This window comes from Pelmatolapia mariae, linkage group LG3_W (genome assembly GCF_036321145.2).
Source record: "Pelmatolapia mariae isolate MD_Pm_ZW linkage group LG3_W, Pm_UMD_F_2, whole genome shotgun sequence".
Classification (NCBI taxonomy): domain Eukaryota; kingdom Metazoa; phylum Chordata; class Actinopteri; order Cichliformes; family Cichlidae; genus Pelmatolapia; species Pelmatolapia mariae.
The window spans coordinates 35,666,616-35,687,727 of NC_086229.1; the positions used below are offsets into that span (position 1 = coordinate 35,666,616).

At 38.0% G+C, this 21,112-nt stretch overlaps 1 long non-coding RNA gene across 2 annotated transcripts in view; it reads right to left on the bottom strand.

Moving 5' to 3' along the window:
- Positions 1-3,620: 3,620 nt before the first annotated feature.
- LOC134624448 (uncharacterized) overlaps positions 3,621-21,112 on the bottom strand; it is a 32,507-nt gene continuing 15,015 nt past the window's right edge. Inside the window, exons 3-4 of one of the 2 annotated variants that reach the window (XR_010093557.1) lie at positions 4,263-4,394; positions 3,621-3,677 (exon numbers count right to left, since the gene is read on the bottom strand). This is a non-coding gene — a long non-coding RNA (uncharacterized LOC134624448). Of the gene's footprint in view, positions 3,678-4,094; positions 4,149-4,262; positions 4,395-21,112 lie in introns of those variants that run through there. The other variant, XR_010093555.1, reaches the window with a different exon arrangement.

Genomic DNA, 21,112 nt, shown 5'->3' on the forward strand with positions numbered 1-21,112 from the left:
GACTGTTTCTTTTTTTATATATTTATTTTAATCATTTTGGTCATGTGAGGTCTTTTTGTTATGTTTAACAATTGGTTTTATTTTTTACTTTTAACTTAAAAAAAAAAAGACAAATACTGATATACATAAGTTCTTGACAACAAATGCCAAATGCAATAATAAAAACTTTTCTGTTCAATTTGAAAATTGTGTGTCTTTGTTTGCTTGCCAATCATTATTCATGGATTTCCTTGTAATTCCAAATAACTCACATTTTATACAGACAAGGCTGCTAAAGGATGATATGTAGATGTCATTAATAACATTAGCTGGATTAACACAAAAGAAAAGAAGAAAAGGATGAAGAAGATTGAGAAGCAACAAGAGAAGCTAGAAAGTTTTGCTGAGGATTGTATATCGCTGCCATTGCCCAAACTGAGCAGTCATATTTCACCTCAGTTGAACGCCTCCACAACCTCTGAACTGCCTGCCATAACCACGCCACCATCACTTCACCTGCCTGTTGCTGATACATCACCGCCAAATCTACCGGCAGTCTGCTCCACCACCATCTCCCCCGCCTGCAGCTGCTACACCATCATCACCATTGGATAAACTGTCTGCAGCTGCGGCGCTACCAGAGGGGCCCGCTCTGCCCAAGAGGGTCAGCATGCAGGAATGGCCCGCAAAGTCGGAGCTGGAGGTCAGCGCGCCCCAGTGACCTGCTCAGTCGGAGCTGGAGGTCAGAGCACAGGAGGGACATCCACGTCCAGCATGGCCTGCTCATCACAAACCACCTGCCGTGCTTCGCCATTGCCCATCGGAACTGCTACATGGCAGTCCACCATAGCTCCTTCGCTACCACCAGACACGTGGTCGGACACCAGAATTGCAGCGACACTGCTACCAGGTCCTGACCGTGAAAAAGTTAGTCAGAAAAAGACATCTAATTAGTTGGTGATTGAGTATTCATTGTCAGATGTGAATGCAATTCAATTCAATTTTGTTTATATAGTGACAAATCACACCAACAGATGTCTCAAGCTGCTTAATTTCAGGTTAAGACCCGAAAATAATATTAAGAAAACAGGAAAAAACTGATGATGGCCATCAAGAGCAAAGGCTTTGGGGACAGTGGAAAGGAAAACCTCCCTTTTAACAGGTGAGATCAATTTATTCACTTCCATTAACAGACACTCCAATAACTGGATAAAAATTCTTTTTTCTGTCATTGTTAGTGTCGATCATTCCACCTACGTTCTCCACCACATCACACTGATCAGATGGTAATGCCTTTCACCCTAGTTTATCTCTGACATCAGCACCAACTATTATTTTATGTTTTTTGTTGGAAGTTATATATCTACCAGCAAGAATTTTGAGAATCAAATATCACTTTAACAAGCTGTGATTTCAAATGAGTTAAATGTTGCACTAATAAGATTCCCAAAAGCTGTTAAGATATTAATTTAATTACATTTAGTTTTTTCAATTACAGAAAAGATTCCAAAGGAGTCATCTTCCATTCCAAATACTGGTACCCTCAACTATGTTGGCAAATTAGATCGTGTGATTGGCTGAAGGATCTGTCTTGTCATGAACTTTGGTGGGAGGAGCAATAACGTCAGTGTGTGGTGAGAGTACAGCAAACTGGCAAAGATTTGTTTCAAGGTAAGTGCAATCCACTAACTCTTTCATTTTGTTATGATCCTAATCCTTAGTCCTTCCAATGGTACAATACAAATAGCTAAACTTCCATAATTTTCATCCCTGTCCCTGGACATTCCAGTTATATAATATACATCACTAATGCTTCCAACATTGTGCTGATGTCCTCTGTATGCAGTGTGTCTTTGGAAACATGCCACGCTATGTGCACCAAACACCTTAACTGTATTTAATGTTTTTGTTTATATTTTATATATTTTTAAAAATATTTTCTCTTTCAACACAGTATTGCAAGTCCTTAGTCAAGTGGGCTCCTTACAAGAAGAGGAAAATGGATAGAAGACCGAGGACTCTAATTCCTGAGCACCCTGTGAAAAGCAATAAACCACCACTGGTGGAAAAAGATGACCTAAAGTCACAGGATGAAACTAGGAAGTTGGAGATTTCTGAAGCCGTTAAAGAGCCTCAGTCCAGCAATGATGGTGTGCCAGTGAATGTAAGTTAACAGAGTAACACAGCCAACAAGAAATTAAATATCAGATGAAATGAGTTACTACAACAAATACTAAGAAACTCCTCTCTTCATTTGTCTTTGCAGGCAGACGATGTTGCAGATGGGAAAGGAAAATGACTGCCATTAAAGACACACAAACATAGCTACACACACACAAGCATGCATGCACCTGCACACAGATGTTCATATACAACAATGTTCAGATAAAGTTCAATAAAGTTCTTGTTCTTCAACGGCAAAATCCTGTGTTTTCTTTCTCACACTGATGGAGGATGGGAAAAGTCAACAGTCATGGTATTCACAAAGAATATAATGCAAAGATTTGCAGCTGAATCACAACTTGAGGAGCAGCATTGTAATGTACTTCTTATATAATACTATTGTATACCTACTGACTACCTGAATCACTATAGATAAAAAGTCCCATTTTAACTGTGGATTCAAACAATCCTTTATTCAAAAAAATGTTTATTCTTTTCTTTGTAATTCCAGATTAAAGTTATAGTACACTAATAAGATTCCTAAAGGATGATAACCAAAAGCAATTCATTAGGTTTGTTGAATTAATTACACAAAATTCCTAAGAAATCATCCCTGATTCCAAGTTACAGTGTCCTGCAATGTGTTGCAGAAATGGATTGTCTGATTTGCTAATCAAGAGTGATGTCAGAGTGATGTCACCAGAAGTCCCGAGAGGTGTGATTTGGTAAACGGTAAGTCTAATCACAATTCCTTCTATCCAAATGACTAATTCTATTTTTTTTTAAAAATCCTTATCCCTATAGCTTCCAATTTTAGAATACAAATCAATAATAATTCTTTCAATTCCAATTTTTTCACTTTAATTCATAGATCTTCCACTTATTGAATAGAAATTACTAATCCTTCCAAGATACTAATGCATATTTCCTCTGTGTGCAGCTTATCTTTGGAAATTGGGTCTTTTGTTCCTTCTTATTGCTCCTGTGAAAATCTCAGGTATGTGCTAGTGTGTTAGATCTACACCTCTTTGATTTCTGAGATTGAGTGGTCCCAACTGATGCTCCTGGAATGTCATTTGTAATTCCTGCAGTGGAAATGCAGAAGCAATGCGTTGCTCCCAATATAGCACCTGTTGGTCAGATCCAGAGTCACCAGGCTGAACATCCTGTAGCAGAACGTTGCAGGCAAGAGCAATTTCTCTTATACACTGATATTTTACACATTATAATAAATCCAATGATGTTTACATTTTGTTTGTATAAACTGATAACTTTCAGGTGCAGATGTGGACATTTGGACAAACTGTTCATGTGGATAATCCTCATTGCTGTTTTTGCGATCATTGCACTCTACGTGATCATTTTGCTACTGCTTTATTACAACAACAACTTTTCATGAGTTCATCCACAAACCACTGAGCAAAAGACAATAAAGATTTTGTTGTTCAATGTCAAAATACGTAGTCTTCATTCTCACACTGGGTTAATGCGGGATGTCAAAGTTTGTGTAACATCAAGATTTATGGTGGTTCAAACTGCAGACAAGAAAAGAAAACCAAAGGTGAATCCAAATGTGATGCTCATTGTTGTTCCCAAGACTAAGTAAAAGATGCAATGTAATATATTTGTACTAATCTTTAGCTGTTAGAGTACTAAATGCTGACAGGGGTCGTTTGGATTCATATTTGTGGTTATTAATTTTTATAGGTTGTGTGAATGAGCAGACAAAAATGGCCCTTTTTGGGATTAATAAAGTTATCTGATCATGATTAATAATATAAATACTACTAATAATAATATTAGCAGCTTAGTGAGAAAAAAATTGGGCAGTTGTGCAACATTTTATTTAATAGTACAGAGTCAAAGTTTATTGATTTCTTTTACAAGGTATAATTTCAAATAAAATGATTCCTAATGGTAGCTGTGCAAATCTTGTTATTAAATTAGTTGTATTAGTTACACATAAAATTCCTAATGGGTATTCCTATTTTCCAAGATCCAGTATCCTATAAAAGACAGCAGAATTCAGTGCTCTTATTTGCTGAACGGTTGTTGTATAACAGCAAACTTTGGGGGAGTGGCAGTGGAAACAGGCTTGAATTAGGAGTCCATGTTGTTACCTTTTAGGAGAAGATGGAGAAGATGGATTTATTTGAAGGTTCTCCAATCAGAGTTAGTGGATCAAGCTGGAACCAGGGAGGTTGTTGCAGCTCTTCAGGGGTCTCAGTTTCCGAGCAATGATGTTCCATCCACTGTAAATTCAGGGAGCAGAAACACAACAAATCATTAATAAAAAAAAAAAAAGATTGCAAAAGACACTTAGAATCGCCACCATAAATTTGTCTTTGCTGCCGAGGAGTTCTAATTATGGGAAAGAAAAATAAATGCTAGGCAAGACATACAAACATGACCACCACACAGACACACACACACACACACACACACACACACACACACACACAGTTAAGAGGTCAAGATTAGTCAGAAATATATATCTAATTGGTTGGTGATTGATTATTCATTGCAGGATGTGAACTCAATTCAATTCAGTTTTGTTTAGTGCCATATAGTGCCAAATTCCACCAACAGTTTCTTCAAGCTGCTTTGAAAGGTAACGACCCTTACAACAATATCAAGAAAACAGAACAACATGACTATGGCCTTTGTGAGCAACACCTATGGTAACAGTCGTAATGAAAACCTCCCTATTAACAGGAAGAAACCTCCACCACTACCAGGCTCACAGAGGGGCTGCCATGTGCTGTGACCAGCTGGGATTCTGTCTGCATATCAATTCAATTCAATAAAACTTTATTGATACCAAAGGTTGACCCCGAAGGAAATTGGTTTAAGGCTGCCGACCTTTTGCCAGCGCCATCTTACCCTTCCGAACATACATACATTACACAAATATAACATGGGGAAGACAGGACAGAGACGCATAACAATGGAAAATCCACAACACGAGGAAAGACGAGGAGAAAAAAGAACTCCCCCCAGTCTGAGCTCACACAGGGAGATCAGTTTGAGAACAGAAAGAAACACCTCAGTACATGAATCATCACATCTCACAACATAGAAGACATAAGCTTCGAAGGCATTTGGAGGGGGTGGGGAGGTGGGGGGAAGTGTAGGTCTGTGTGAGTGTGAGTGTGAGTGTGTGTGTGTCCTGCCGAGAGAAAGTTTCCTTTCACTTGGTTACGTAAAAGTCAACAATCTTCGGTTGACGCGGGTGGTCTTGAATGAGGAGGGAGATACAATAAACGGTCTTGTTATCAAAGGAGAATTGTTATTCCCGTCAGCTTTTGCCTTATGCATCCAGTCGGTGACAAGGGGGCGGCATGAGGTGAAGATGGTAGTTGTTTTGGTTAGTGCGAGCAAACTGCTTCCAATTTATAGATGCTCTAATATCCGTCACTGGTCATCAGGTTTCTCAATTCCTGTTGTTCTTCTCCAAAATCTTATCCATGTAGCAGAGCCATGAGCTTTTCCAAGATCTTATCCATATTGTGTCAAAAAAACACAGTCTGAGTACTCACAGCCCTGCCCATCGTCTGTCTTGTCGGCCAGCCTTGTGGGATTTTGAACAGCTGTAGCCGCTTCTTGTTCTTCTATAAGCCAGGTCCGAGCCAGCTCCAACCAGGAGTTTGTCAGTCTCGTTAAGGGACCAGTTGATAAAATCCATAATTCTTCTTTAGGTTTACAGAAAACAAGTCTGGGAGACTCTCTCAGGGTTAGAGAATAAGAAAGACCATACAAAAGACATGAGAAGCCAAACAGGAAAGATAAGGGAGAGGGAGAAGGAGAAAGTGCAACCACCTCCGTCAAACGCCAAGAGATTCAAAATGTTCTATTCATAATACTATTTCCTTTGTAGTATTTTCTTTTCTATGTCTATTTTAAATGTCATTGTTTTCCTGTCTCCTAATCTCCACATCACACTGATCAGATGGCAATGCCTTTCACCATGGTTTATCTCTGACATCAGCACCAACTATTATGCTGTACTTATAATTTTTTCCTACATTGCAACATAACTTTGTATGTCCAATAGCCAGATAAGTAATTAGTCTAATTATAAATTGTTATCTACAAATTCTATTAAACTGTTACGTTCCTGCAGTTGTTAATTTTTACTTACATGTAGTTAGTGTACTGCTGCCAATAAGTTCATAAACACGTCTGTTTGAAGTTATTTTATTGGAGTATCTACCAGCAAGAATTTCGAGAATCAAAGATCATTTTAACAAGGTGTGATTTCAAAAGAGTTAAACATTGCACTAACAAAATTCCTAAAAGCTGTTAAGATATTAATTTAATTTAATTTAATTTTAGTCTATTTCAATTACAGAAAAGATTCCAAACGAGTCGTCTTCCATTCCAAGTATTGGTACCCTCAACTATGTTGGCAAATTAGATCGTGTGATTGGCTGAAAGATCTTTCTCGTCATGAACTTTGGGGGGAGGAGCATTAACGTCAGCGTGTGGTGAGAGTACAGCAGACTGGCAAAGATTTGTTTCAAGGTAAGTGCGATCCTAACCACTAACTCTTTCATTTTGTTATGATCCTAATCCTTAGTCCTTCCAATGATACAATACAAATAGCTAAACTTCCATAATTTTCATCCCTGTCCCTGGACATTCCAGTTATATAATATACATCACTAATGCTTCCAACATTGTGCTGATGTCCTCTGTATGCAGTGTGTCTTTGGAAACATGCCACGCTATGTGCACCAAACACCTTAACTGTATTTAATGTTTTTGTTTTTATTTTATGTATTTTTAAAAATATTTTCTCTTTCAACACAGTATTGCAAGTCCTTAGTCAAGTGGGCTCCTTACAAGAAGAGGAAAATGGCTAGAAGACCGAGGATTCTAATTCCTGAGCACCCTGTGAAAAGCAATAAACCACCACTGGTGGAAAAAGATGACCTAAAGTCACAGGATGAAACTAGGAAGTTGGAGATTTCTGAAGCCATTAAAGAGCCTCAGTCCAGCAATGATGGTGTGCCAGTGAATGTAAGTTAACAGAGTAACACAGCCAACAAGAAATGAAATATCAGATGAAATGAGTTACTGCAACAAATACTAAGAATCTCCTCTCTTCATTTGCCTTTGCAGGCAGACGATGTTGCTGATGGAAAGGAAAATGACTGCCAATAAAGACACACAAACATAGCTACACACACACAAGCATGCATGCACCTGCACACAGATGTTCATATACAACAATGTTCAGATAAAGTTCAATAAAGTTCTTGTTGTTCAACGGCAAAATCCTGTGTTTTCTTTCTCACACTGATGGAGGATGGGAAAAAACAACAGTCATGGTAGTTTATTCATTTCTTTGAAAATGTGTAATTCCAGATTAAAGTTATATTGGAGCGATCATGGCTCAAGAGTTGGCAGCTCATCCTGTAATCGGAAGGTTGCGGTTCGACCCCCGGCTCGGACTGTTTCGGTCGTTGTGTCTTGGGGCAAGACTACTGGTGGTGGTCAGAGGGCCTGGTGGGGCCAGTGTCCGGCAGCTTCGCCTCTGTCAGTGCACCCCAGGGACTACGTAAAGCGCTATACGAATACAGACCATTTAATAAGATTCACAAAACACATTAATTGACTGTTATTTATTATAATTACAGAAAAGACTCCAAGTGAATCATCTTCAATTCCTTTTTTTTTTGCCTATAATACAAGTACCTTGTATTATAGGCAAAATTAATAACGTGATTGGCTGAAAGATCTGTGTAGTCATGAGTTTGGGTGGGAGGGGCAGTGGTGTCAGAGTATGGTAAGAGTACAGCAGACTGGAAAAGATTTGTTTCAAGGTAAGTTCAATCAAAATCACTAATGCTTTCATTTTTATGATATTAATCTCTTGTCCATCCAGTTATAGAATATAAATCACTAATGCTTCCAACATTGTGCTCATGTTCTTTTTGTACTGATAGCCCTGCAGATTACTTGAAGGAGTTTAGATTAACAATCCAATTTCTAACTATATATTAAAACAACACTTTATAAATATAGTTCATTGATATCTTTGACAAAGTGTAATTCCAGATTAAAATGGAGGTACACTAACAACATACCTAAAGGATGATATGTAAATGCCATTAATTAGGTTTGTGAGATTAATTACATATAAAATTCCAAACAAACCATCCTTGATTTCAAGTTAGTTTAGTAATGGATTATTTGATTTGCTAATCAACACTGATGTGAGCAGAAGTCCTGAGAAGTGTGATTTTGGTCCTATTCAAATGACTCTGTTATTTTTTTTTTTAAACAAAGTCTCTAAAGCTTCCAATTTTAGAATACAAACCAATAATTCTTCCAATTTTTCCACTTTAATTTATAGATCTTGAATAGCAATTACTAATCCTTCCAGGATACTAATGTATATTTCCTCTGTATGCAGGTTATCTTTGGAAACGTAGGGTCTTTTGTTCCTTCTTAATCTGACTTTGAGAATGTCAGGTATGTTCCAGTGTGTGAGATCTACACCTGTTGATTTCTCAGATTCAGTGGTCTGAACTAAAATGTCTTTTGCCCTTCATGCAGTGGAAATACGGCTGCAAAATGTTGCTCACAATCACTCAACCTTTGCTCAACTTCAGAGCCCACAAGATGAGTTTCCTACAAGAGAACCCTGCAGGCAAGTGCAGTTTGTCTCTTCTTAATCCACCAATGTTTTCCATAATATATAAAATTTATTTGAGTAATCTATGTGCACTTTCTTTTCATAAACTTACTTTTAGGTGCACATGTTGGAGATTAATTGATTCATGGACCTGTTGTATGCTTCTCATCACTGCTGCTGCAATCACTTTATTCTTTGTGGTGGTCTTGCTACTGCTCCATTTCAAGAAATGCATATAATTACACACACACACATTAAAACGAAGCCTAATAAAGTTTTTTTTTCTTTAACAGTGTTAATGTGCTGTGTCTTCATTATTACACTTGGGTTGGGTTAGGATAAGATAAGATAAGATAAGATAAGATCACCTTTAGTAGTCCCAGACATGGGAAAATGTGTTTAGTTACAACAGAAAGTGGACAGTGAGAATATACAAAGCAATAATTAGAAAAACACTTAAATAGGATAAGAATAAGATACTGTACACAATAGAGGTAAATAAAATACTATATACACTAGAATAACATGGAATACAAATGCTATATACAACTGAGTATAATACAACAATGCCAGAAAAGAGTATTGCACTTAATGTTATTGCTATTGCACATGTGTGGATGTGTGTGTTTTATCAGATGAAGTCTTTGTTCTGGAGTCTGACAGCAGTAGGGAGGAAAGACCTGTTAAATCTCTCCATCCCACACCGTGGGTGTCGCAGCCACTGAAGGAGCTGTTCAGTACTGTCAGCGTCTCCTGCATGGTGTGGCAGATGTTGTCCAACAGGGATGACAGTTCTGCAGCACTATATACATATGAACAGTATTAACAGAGAAAAAATATATAAAATGCACAAATATACAAACCGGTGGGTGAGGAGGTGAATGATAGTATCATCCGCTGAAGTGGGTCCAGTGATGAGCTTACCAGGTGACGAAACTGAGCCAGGACCCGAGGCTCCAGGGTCTTCATTAGGTGGGATGTCAGAGCCACCAGCCTGTAGCTGTTGAGGTCCTTGGGGCGTGAAGTCTTTGGCACTGGTACAACACAGGAGATTTTCCAGAACTGTGGGACTCTCCCCAGCCTCAGGGTCAGGTTAGAGATGTTCTCCATCACCCAACACAGTTGGTCTGATGCCAACTTGGTTTTAATCCTCCTCATTTCCCTCCTAACCTGGGTGGTTGAGAGAGACAGGCTGGAGCCTTGTGTTAATGTGTGCTGGATGCTTTTGTTGGGGGTAGGTAGTAGTGAGCAGGGTGAGTTGAGGAGGTATGAAGTGTCTGAGGTGTCAGAGGTGGAACAGCAGCAGTGGTGGTGGGTGAGTCTGCAGCCGATGTTGAAAATTGCCTCATAGAGGAATCAAATCTGTTAAAGAAATGATTCAGTTCATTTACATTCCCCCTGATCAGAGAATTCTGATCTTTGTGGCCCAAGATGGTTCTGAGGCCTCTCCAGACTTCGCAAACTTTGTTTTGCTGAAGCTGGTTCCCCATCTTCTGCCTGTAGCTGTCCTTCCCATTTCTTATCAGTCCTCTCAGCTCCTCCTTGTCTCTGGATTTGAAGAGATTTGTCTCTTCAGCTTGAGGACAGCTTTAGGCTACGTCCACACTAGCCCAGATAGATTTAAAAACTGCGTTTTCGTCTGAAAATGCTCAAAGTCAAAGTCAAAGTCAGTTTTATTTGTCAATTTCTTCAGATGTACTTGCCATACAAAGGAATTGAAATTACGTTTCACACTGTCCCATGCGTAGACATAGACAACAATAAAGTGCAGATGCACAACATTTAGGTAACATACAGGATATAACAAGACAGGACCTACACATAACATATAATAAAGTGTTCCACAGTGCGCCGTGGAAAGTAGTGTACTAGTCTACTTGACGTAGTCCCAGGTTGTGGTTGGTAAGTGTTTTTGTTTTAATGCAGCATAAGACTGTAGCAGCAGTAATAGTAATATAAATAATATAAATAGTGCTAAAGAAAATACTAAAAATACTAAAAATATATAGCAGCAGGTGTGTGCAATTGTAATGCAGAGGTAGTCGTTTCCAGTCAGGAATGTGGAGAGTGTTTCCTTGTTGTGGAGTGTGTGTGTGTGTGTGTGTGTGGAGGGGGGGGGGTCCAGTCTGTCTTCCTATACTCCTGCCAGTCTGGTGGTTCTGCTGGCTGGGAGCCGGGAGGGGAGAGAGTTCAGCAGTCTCACAGCCTGGTGGATGAAGCTGTTGGTGAGCCTGGTAGTGCGGGAGCGGAGACTTCTGTATCTTTTTCCGGAGGGCAGGAGGCTGAACAGACAGTGCGCGGGGTGGGTTGCATCGTTGACAATTGTGATGGCTTTGCGGGTAAGGCGGGTGGTGTAGATGTCTTGCAGGGAGGGGAGTGGTACACCAACTATCCTCTCAGCTGTTCTCACAATGCGTCCAATACGTCCAAACTAGCGTTTTCAGTGGTTTTCACAGAGTTGCGCATCCACATTGAAAGGGCAGAAAATGCTTACATTCCAGTACTGCTCATGCATGAAATGCAAGAAGATTCGACCTGCCTCATTTCTGTCTGCTGCTTATTTACTTTCTGGCTTTTTGAAACGTTGCGGCAAAATGTTGAGGAAAAGCACCACTTTTTTTAAATGGACTAAGAATGAGGTGGAGTTGTTGCTGCGAGTAACACAAAAATACAAAGTTGCAAAAGTGAATGACAGTTAAAGAATTTGAAGAAAAGCTATCTGGAGCATGTACAGACTGATATAAATCTTGAATAGGGCTGTCAAAACTGATTTAGTTTAATTGGTCACATGACTGCATCATATGACTAACATGCATCATCATTTTAGAAAGTCTCAGTTTTCACTGTCCGCACTGAGACGTTAAAGCACCGTTTTCAAATGTAGCGTTTTCAAAATATTACATTGATGTTGATGTCCTCACCATGGTCGTCACAGATCACCTCCCACAAAGTAGACACAAAAGAGTCCTTAAGAGCCTCCTCGCTCTCCTCCAACCATCTATGCACTGTGCGGGTGGCTGGTGGCTCCCTGTGCACTAAGGGCTCATACACAGGGACAAGGTGCACCAGGTTGTGATCAGATCTTCCCAAGGGAGGGAGAGGTGCTGAACTGTATGCCTCTTCTAGCTGGCATACAGTAAGTCCAGTGTTTCATTGTTGGCTTCATTGTTGGATCAAATAATAGGCATGTACTATTAACACTGAAAACAAGGCCATTTTGAGTTGTGGGCATGTGCCATAACAGCCGGAAGTAAGAGAATGAGAAAAATCATCTTTGCGCCAGCTACAAGATTGATGGGATTCAAACTGTATATATTGGAATAAAATATAGGTGAATCAAAATACGATCAGAATGGCAATAATACTTTATTCATCCCTAAGGAATTTATGTTCACAGTCACTCCAAGACAGTAAGAACAGTAGCTGACCAAATTAAATAAATACAATATTTTATAAGGTCATAAAATCATTCTAATAGATATAAATAGTTCTGATTTTAAATACCCCAGTATATTGCACAGATTAAATATATGTGATTGACATTGGGGTGATGTAAAAGTATAAAACTTCACTTTCTGTGTAGAGAATGTGCAGATAATAAGGCTGTATAACTATGGCAGTGTGTACTATGCTTTAGTTGGAGAAGTTGCACAGAGATATCCACAGGCAGATTTCTTATGTCGTTCAGTGGGGCATTATGGGTAATCTCAGCCTCTCACTGAGCATACTCCTGTCACCAGCACGTCATGGGGTGGCTGGCATTGTCCAGCATTGTCCTTGTTTCAGACTGTCCCACAACATTATCGGCCTTGTGGACCAGTTTATTGAGCCAGTTGGCATCTGCAAACTGCAACCTGCTGCCCCAGCATGCAATAGCAAAGAGGATGGCACTGGCCACAACAAACTCATAGAAAATCGTCAACCACCTCAGAAAATTACTTGGGCCCTCTCGAGTGCAGTGGTGTTTTTTACCCAGTCCAGTTTATTTTCAGTGTGTACTTATATTTACAGTGCTCCACTATGTCTGCATTGACCCCTTTGATTAAAACAGGGGTCACAGGTTTCCTGGTCTTCCTAAAGTACAAAATCAATTTTTTGGTCTTTTTCACTTTAAACTGCAGAGGATTTTGCTCAGACTACATGACAAAGGGGTGCGCCACAGCCTGGCACTCATCACCCTCAGTGATGCAGCCAACCACCACAGAGTCATCAGAAAACGCCTGATGATGGCAGGTCTCTGTGCAGTAGCTGAAGTTTGTGATGTAGAAGGTGAAGAGAAAGGGGAGAGGACCGTCTCTTGTGATGCCACTGTGTTGCTGATCACCTTGTCAGACACCTTGTGTTGAAGATGCATTTATTGTGGTTGTCCTGTCAGGTAATCAACAATCCAGGACCAAGAGTGACCTGACTATGTTGAGAGTGATTTAGGAAAATTATGGCCAGTGTTGTGGCTAAGAATAAATAAAGCAGGCAAAAATAATGCTTTACATAAAGCATGTGTAGTCTTACCCACACTAAACGACTAATTACATTTATTCACTGATTTATTTGATGTATTAAAGGGTGTAATTCCAAATGAACATTTTTCTCATGTTTATGCTATGGATATTTATATATACTAATGTATGCTGAAAAGACATTCTAAGTTATAAATCCAAATGAGTGATACTTCACACTATCAAAATTCCTAGAGGAAGATGTGGAAATCAATCAAATTATTGGTAAGAAATCACATGACCAAAGCAGAGAGCATGATTGGTTGAAAGATCTGAATGCTAAGATCCCCATAGAGTATATCCAGAGCTGTTAGTGTTCATTAAATTGAAGATGGTGGAATTACATAAAGGTAAGTTTAGATAAAATTAACTAATTCTTTCCAACTGGAACATCCAAATCCCTAATCTCTTGTGTCCCATTTAAATACTATAATTCCAAGTATTGTATATAAATCACTAATGTGATTTATATTATCATTCTTGTGTGTGTGTGTGTGGGGGGGGGGGGGGGGGGGAGCCTTTCATAATTAAAGTCTACAGTCAAGGAAGAAGTGAGTAACAAAATGCAATACTTGTTCATACCTTTATACCTTGTAGCACCACACGTTAAGACATATGTAATTCTCTGTGAGCACTTATTGAATTTATTTTAATAGCCATTCAACCACACTAACATCTTTTTTCAACAGCTCTTCTTTGCTGAAGGACTCTGTAATGATTAGTCAAACTGAATCCATTTTTAGAAATTTGTTTCAAAGTAAGTGAAATTTAAATCAATTATTCATCCACTCAAATCTCCAATTCTTCTAATCCTTAAGTATTATTCCCCAATTCTTCCAAGTCTTGTATCCAAAGTAACAACTATTCCAACAAATAAATACATATCACTAAAAGTTTAAACAACATATTTCCCCATTCAAAGTAATTATTTTAGTTATTTTGTAATTATATCATGAATTTAGAGGTATACATCTTAACCTTTAAGAATTTAAGATTAGACACATAATGAATTTGTTTTAAACATACTGTCTGCAAATTGTTTTACAAGTCAAACATTATTTTGTAGAGAGACTATAGATTTGTCCTTTGGACGTGAAGGGGAGTTAAGCTCAACAGTGAGTAAACATTCATATACACATTAGTGGAACTGCATATTTACACATATATTTCTTTATCAAAACTTATACTTATTTATTTTTTGAAAGAGACAGCTTTTAAAAAAAAAAACAACTGTCAGGAAAAATACTGCTTTAAAAAATTGGAATCACCTTATTTAAGTTCAATATAAATTCACGGAAGTGTTATGAAAGCTCTAAGTCAAATGAAGCCATTTTAAATGGTTCAGCATTGGCTGCATCTGCTGAGGATTCATGTGTACATGTATTTTAAAATAATGATGTCAAGCGCCTTGATGGAATTGAAAAATCAATAAATGTTTTTCACCTTTTAGTGTCTTAATTACAATCATTAATTCAGAGAAAATGTAGCAAATTAACCTACCATTCTGAATTAGACCAACCCCTGAACAGGCTCTTCTGGGACAATTTGAGGCCAAAGGGTCGAAGGGATCTAAGGGTTCTTTTATTTTGAGAATGAGAAGTTGTAATGAGACAATTCAGAGGTTATAATATTTTCAAAAATAAGATCAAAGATTGGGTTAATTTTACCAATTTAAAAGACTAATTCATTCACTAGTATCGCATTCCATAGTTATTCCAGGTGGGTTCTCCAAATAACTGGTCCATAACTTAAGAAAAAATACAAAAGACTTGAAACTTATTTTAATCACCTATTAAAAGTGGCAGGCTTTTTATTATGTCAAGGTTTTCTTTTAATTCCTTTAATATTTGGTCAAGTATTGAGAAGTGTACACCTCAATTTGAAGACTTGCGGGCAAATAACTATAAATAATTCAACAAATAATTCACCTGTTCTGATGTGTATTCATCTCTACAGGAAAAATGCCACGTCAGATGACAGAATGCCCAATATGCTTGATTCCATATGTTGCAGTTGGGCAGCATTTTAAAACATACCACCATGTTGTAAACAAAGAAGAATTACATTTACTGCTAAATTACTGCTCTACAGTGTAAGTCACTGTCATAAAGTATATGACAAAACATTGCAACAATTTAAAGTGGTAGTTGTAAAAAACTGGATGTGATATGCAGTTACAGGGGCAGGCTGGACTGTCCAGTATGTAAAGCTAAAAGCCGTATAAGACTGGACAAGCACTTGCAAAATGTCCACTGTGATATTGAGGTTAGTGTTTTGTATAGTTTACATTTTGTTGTGAAATTAGAATGTATTTTTTGCAACATGTTTCACAAACTTTCTCAAACATTGCTTGTCCTATTGTTTATACCCTTTCAGAAATCAGATCAGAAGAAAGTAATAAGGACAGCGAAACGATTGGCTAATCTGAAAGCCCTCAAAGCTCTCAGACGTTCAAATCCACAGCCTCCAATGGTGACCTCACTGGACATAGAGCAGCTGACTGAAAGCAGTGATCAAGAAGAGCGAATAGATAGCAGTGATACCAATGAAGATCGTGCAGAGATTAGACAAGACAGCTCAGTCCATTCCCCTGTCAATCAGTCAGATGATGCTCAAGTCCAACATCAGAAGTGCAAAAAGTGCAAAGAACAGGATTTGTTACTTCAACTTCTGAAAAGGAAACTGAAAAGACTGAAATCCACTAAGGATAAACTTGGCCTTAAACCTCTCAACCCCCCAAAGCGCCAGAAATTTGAAAGAAGAAAACCTGACCCAACAGCCCGGCTTCCTAAATTTGGTATGAATTATTTAGCAAAAATGTTTTTTTCTTCTGTAGTATAATGTGAATTTTTGGAACTGGTTGTTCTATGTACGAACTCACTTCCTGCTAATTAAACAGATACTACTAATTAGCAATATCTTCCAAATATCCTTGTCAACCAACTGAATTAGAAGAATGTTTTCTGTACTTCATCAGTTTGTCATGACACTTCTAATTGCTATTTTGTTACTACACTGTATTTTAAACAGAGAAAGTCCTGAATGCTTGGTTTCAGCACATTTGTGGGACAAGTAAAAAGGACATCGACAATGCCAAACAACGGGTCTATCATGTCCGTACCTGGGCATATTTCCTGTCTCACAATCAAGTCCCTGCAATGACGTTTGCATTTATGGACAACAGAGAAAGACTGACTGAGTACATTTTTTAAAATTTCTGTGATATATCAATATGGTCTTTAAATGATGATGTGACGAATTCTGCTTCTGGGCCTAAAGTGGTCTGCATTTAATAAGGCTGTTGTGTTTTTAACATGTTTTAATGCTTTGTATCTTGTTCTATTTAATCTCAACAAGTCCCTAAAAACAGTCAGTGATTACTGTCAGCTTCTCTCGGTTTTTATTAAGCTCAGTTTTTAAACCCTTACGATGTAACTACAGCCTAGCCCATGCAGCAGTATACTATTGACTAACCTCATATTGTGGATGGATCTCGGTGGTTCTCCTGACTGAAGTTTGGTCCGTTTACAGCAACCTGCCATGCGATTGCATTTGTCCCTAGGGCACTGGGCACTCTTACATTAACTTTTATCTAGTGAAAAAAAGTCCTCCATTCGTTAGCGTTTGTCCGCCAGCTTTACTGTTTATGTTATGCTAACATAGCTTTGTCGCACTAGCGATCATGTAGCACATCTTTATATACCAGCTAGTCCAACTTCAGAACCCTAAAAAACTCGCTGCTTTTACTTTCTTATCTTCATTTACGCTGGAAGTGATTGCAGTACGTTTTAATTTGTTTCATAAATCTCTCAGTCAGAACATGGTATATTATATTTAGATGGAAGCTAGCAAGCTAACTCCCTGCTAACTTTTAACTCCGTTGAATATCATAAATTCTGTTTTCATGGACGCCTGGATGTTAAACTTACTTGTTACACCTGGTAGAGCATCCACACTGATCATTTTATTACAGATTAAAGAACTTAGACAGTTTTTCAACTCTCTGTAATGCTGCAGTGATCATTTGACTTAGGGACCTGCAGCGGAGTTTGGGCCCAGACATGGCTTATGATGTCAGACTTAAAGACCAGATACAGTGATCTCAATAATATAAAAGAACTGATTACTGATTTGTGTTTGTTTGTGGGCCTTTTTTAGATGGACAACTGATCTGAATAAATATGCTGTAACAACCAAAAGGATCTGGATTGGAAATGTGAGGGCGTTCTTGCAATTTCTGATTGATGCACAACTGCCAGAGGTCAGAGTCTCCCGTAAGGCTTTAAAGGGGACTTTATTTGCACTTCAGTCAGAAATGAAGAAGAGCAGAAGGGAGTTACAAACCCACAGGCAAGACATCCGGATCAAAAAATCACGTAAGATCCAACTTTACTACTTAGTTGTTACCTAGAATGTGCAGTAAATAAATTATTTATAAATGTCATGATATCATGACTGTGATGTAGTGAGGAACAAGGACTCAAAATGTTATAATCTATAAGTATAAATCTAAGTATAAATTGTATATAAGTATATGTTTTGTGCATTGTATACGTACAGTGGTATGCAAAAGTTTGTGCACCCCTGATGTTTTTCAGGATTTTTCTTTATAAATCATTGGTTGCTTGGATTAGCAATTTCAATTCAATACATCATAAAAATCTGTATTAGGTCTAAAATACAACTTGTTTTATATTTACAACATTGCGTGCAGCATGAATGAGCATGACTGGAGCTGCAAGAACATAAACACATTCTGTGTCTTTTAGAAATGCTTGTAGATCCTGCCCACATCACTGATTTTCTCAAGACGGCCACCACACTCATCCCTGAAGCACTCGGTAAGTGTTTAGTTCATTTGTTCATAAAGACAACTCTAATAACCCCAATAATGTCTTTATTAAAGAGAAATTATATAATATTTACTTACCAGCTGTAATCTGTATGTATATGTAGTTCAGAATCTCAGATTTACAGAAATATATGACAGAACTTTTTGCTTTCAATTATAACAGACTGCTCATTTATAATCACTTGTTGGACTTTTGATTTTTGTTCAAATATATAATACATATACAAACAGTAGCATTTGTGATGTTTATATAGGATTATATTAGGGGGAATATTTACCAGTATAAGGGATATACTCCCCTATCCCTTGTGTCTTACCGTGCAACCTCTATGTTACTCAATAGTCGTTCTTGAGAAAAATCCCACAACTAAGAACCTAGACTGGTTCTATGGTCTTCTGGCTGGATTTGTCATCTGCACAACTGGGCACAGAAGAGGCGTCATATCAAATATGACAGTTGAGGAAGTTGGCACTGCTGAAGTGGATGATGATGGCCGGCGGATAATCAGAGTAAAATCATTAAGAAATTATTTTTTCTCTCTGATTAAAGATTCTTTCTTACCAGCGACATCAATGACTGTGTGCAATGTTATTTAGTTGCTGATTCTTTTACAGGTAAAAGAACACAAGACCAAAGAAACATTTGGCCATGCACTTGTTCCCCTAACGAAAGACGAATACATATGGTTTCACCGCTTTGCGTACCACCGCCACAGATACCCTGGTGGATCATCACAATTGATTTTTGCCAACACTCATGGAGGGCCTTATTGTAGGATGTTGACTTCATTTCAAGATGCATGGAGGAAGTTTGGTATTCCAGGAAAACCAACCTTCTCTATGATTAGGAGCAGCATCAGCACTTTTGTGAGTAGTTTCCACTTTATGGTGATTCAGTGTTTTTTCCTTCCTATCCTTTTAGAGGGATGATATGAAACAGTCACCCTTAGTTTAAAAAAAGGGTTCTACTCCCAGTGTTTTAATGTTGAAAGGACATTTCTTTTTCTTTATATTGTCTTCTGTTGTATTTCTTTTTGTGGTTCTGTCCTTAGCTCTGCAAATCTTGAAAATGTCAAATGTTAATAACATTATTTAATGTTTACATTTGTAGAGTGGGAGATCCTTGGGAACCCAAAGCAAGGTACAAGTCCATCGGATGATGTGCCATTCTGATGCAACTGCGGCGAGATTTTATGAGGCAGATTTAAACTTTGACGAAGCCTTCAAGTGCCGCAATAATGCTGCAAAGGCACTTGCTGTGAACAATAGAAGCAGAGACTCTGAGGAATCTACAACCTCAGAAGACAATGAAGATGTGTTGGAGAGAAGATATGCTGGACTGAAGAAAAGAAAGTCTAGTCAAAATGCCACAAGAGGAGAAATTGTGAAAAAGAAGACAAAACTGCATGCAAACACCAATGACACAGACAGCAGCAAAGATGAAAGTAACAATGAAGTCAGGAAAGTCATTGACCCGGCAGCAAGAAACACATCTGGAAAACACCCACATAAACAGAGTGGCAGGGGAAGAGCAGGAGTGAGGGTAGAAGAAGACACAACAGGTGATGAAGATATGCCAGGGATGGTGACTACAGAGAGTAGTGAAGGTGAAGATTATGATGATAACTCTGAACACATTGACCTTACAGCAGCAGGTACATTGGGATCCACCAAAGGTAAAGATAATGCTAAAGAAAAAGGAAAAGCCACAAAGGACACAGGACATTTCTATAGTCGTACTCAATTTCTTAAAAAGAAGAATACATGTTGGGAATCTCCTAAAATTATGTCAGAAAGAATTGCAATCCAAAGAAAAATGCAAAAAGCTGTAAGACCAAACGAAACAACAGAGGGTGTGAACCAAACACAGACAGAGACAAGAGATGAAGACAATGAAGCCTTGAGGCCAGAAAGCTTGAGTGAAAATGAAAACAGTATACAAACAGTGACTACAGATAATGAAGAAGACAAACCTGAAGATGAAAATGGTCACTTGGTGAACACAACAGACAGAGACCAAGACGTTTCCAGTGGACTAGTGAGAAAAACTACAGAAAAAAATCAAAGCTTTGAACAGAGAGGACATAGGCAAAAATAAAAATGAACCACAGACAAAGACGACTGCCAAGGAAAAAGGCCATTTGAGAGCAGAAGGAACAATTAAAAACAAAGACACAGTTAGAGTAAAAGAAGATGGCCCTTGGACTAGCTATGAGTCTCCATTGGCACACCCAAAAAAGAGGAAAAAGTCTCTAACGCAGAAAAGGTCTTTGACAAAGTGTGATGAAAGCAAAGAAAGAAAGCAAGAAGGCAACAAGCAAGAAAGAAAAAGACCAAAGAGCCTGACTGCAAGACAGCTGTTAAGTCCAAAGATGCTCAGAAGTAACAAGAACAATGACCCACCTAAAGATACCAACAAAAGACAAAAAGCCATACAAAGACTCAGAGGAAAAGAGTTTTTCGGTTGTTTTTGATTTTACTTTGATGTTTGTTTTACTACATTTTTGAAAACGTTGTGATCATGTGAGGTTTTTTGTTGTTTACTTATTTTATACAGACACTCTGACTGTTTCTTTTTTTATATATTTATTTTAATCATTTTGGTCATGTGAGGTCTTTTTGTTATGTTTAACAATTGGTTTTATTTTTTACTTTTAACTTAAAAAAAAAAGAGAAATACTGATATACATAAGTTCTTGACAACAAATGCCAAATGCAATAATAAAAACTTTTCTGTTCAATTTGAAAATTGTGTGTCTTTGTTTGCTTGCCAATCATTATTCATGGATTTCCTTGTAATTCCAAATAACTCACATTTTATACAGACAAGGCTGCTAAAGGATGATATGTAGATGTCATTAATAACATTAGCTGGATTAACACAAAAGAAAAGAAGAAAAGGATGAAGAAGATTGAGAAGCAACAAGAGAAGCTAGAAAGTTTTGCTGAGGATTGTATATCGCTGCCATTGCCCAAACT